Consider the following 1,477-nt stretch of genomic DNA (forward strand, 5'->3'; position numbering starts at 1 on the left):
TTCTACGTGGAATTATTTAAATTTTTTAAGCTTCAATCTGGAAAAGATTCGAGATACTCTTATTGTAATAATTCTTCAAAATTGTAGAAAATGTTGTTGTCCTATTAGATTAGGAATTTGATTGTGTAAATCCTAGTGTATCTAGGGATATCTTGGAATATTCTCCAGGGTTAGATATTATCTTATTAGAGTTGTAATCCTATTATGGTAACGATTTAACCTTCCCAACGACTATAAATAAAGGCACAATGAGATGGAATAACACATACCTCACATTAGACATCTCTCTTTCTCTCTACTGTTGCCACACCCCCTCTCTTTGTTCCTATTATAGTCAATAAATTAGGCTTACAACACGTTATCAGCATGCTCATGATGTTGCGCTAAAGAGAGTTTGTTCTTTAATCAGATGAGTATTACGTTTTAATCATTCTTTTTATAATTAATTTATTATTTTATTAAATTGATCTACATGCTATTGATTCAATTTAATTTTTCTTTGTTGAACGTGATACAACGTATTGGAGATGCAATTCCGGTTTTCAGAGAAGGATCTTCTACAAATTCAAAGGCCTCAGTTGTTTTCTGCCAATTAGGTTTTTTAAAAATAAATTAAGATATTTGAAATGACCGTGAAGCATGAAAACAATCCTCATAATGCATGAACCCCCTATATTTATATTTTCCTTCCGATATATATATATATATATATATATATATATATATATATATATTGTATATTTTCATATATTTGTTAATATATATACGTTCATGCATTGCGCATTTATAAAATTGCTATGTGGAATTTTTGAGTCAAAGAATCAAAAGAAATTAGAAACAATTAGTGTATTTAAAACCCTAGAAATTTTTGAAAAAAATTATTATTATTATTATTATTTTTTGTTTTTTGCTGCTGAGCCTGGCCTCGAACTGCTCCAAGCCTGAAGCTTGGGTTAGTGACAAGATAACATTTTTAGGCTTATTGCTCAAATTGGACCAGGCTTGTTGCTTGGGTCCCTGGTGCATAGGCTTCAAGCCCTTGATCCGTTCCAAAAACCGACAAACTTTGTTGGGCTTCTCGCTCTAGCTTCGCTAGGCTTCTGTGTTTTGGTCCAAAATCAAAGCCAACAGCTACTGGGCTTCGTTGCGTGCATTGGCCCATCGCCAACAGCCTTGCGCTCCTGGCCTTGCTCTATCTCAGCCCACTGCCACCTGCAGCTATCTAGGTTGCTACGCAGCCCGTGTCCCCAAGAGCCCAATGGCTTGCAATTTTTTCTTTTATTTATTCAGCTCTCTTACCTACAATTGTGCTATTTTTTTTCCCAAAGCCTACACCAGCTCATGCTGGTTAGACAACCACCAGCATGGGTTGCTTCTTTTCAAGGACCAAGTCCAATTGGGGTTGCTTGTAATACCCTGAAAAATTTAACATATATGATTATGTGGAATTTTTTTATCGGAAAGTGAAATGACTAAA

This window comes from Malus domestica, chromosome 01 (assembly GCF_042453785.1).
Source record: "Malus domestica chromosome 01, GDT2T_hap1".
NCBI lineage: Eukaryota > Viridiplantae > Streptophyta > Magnoliopsida > Rosales > Rosaceae > Malus > Malus domestica.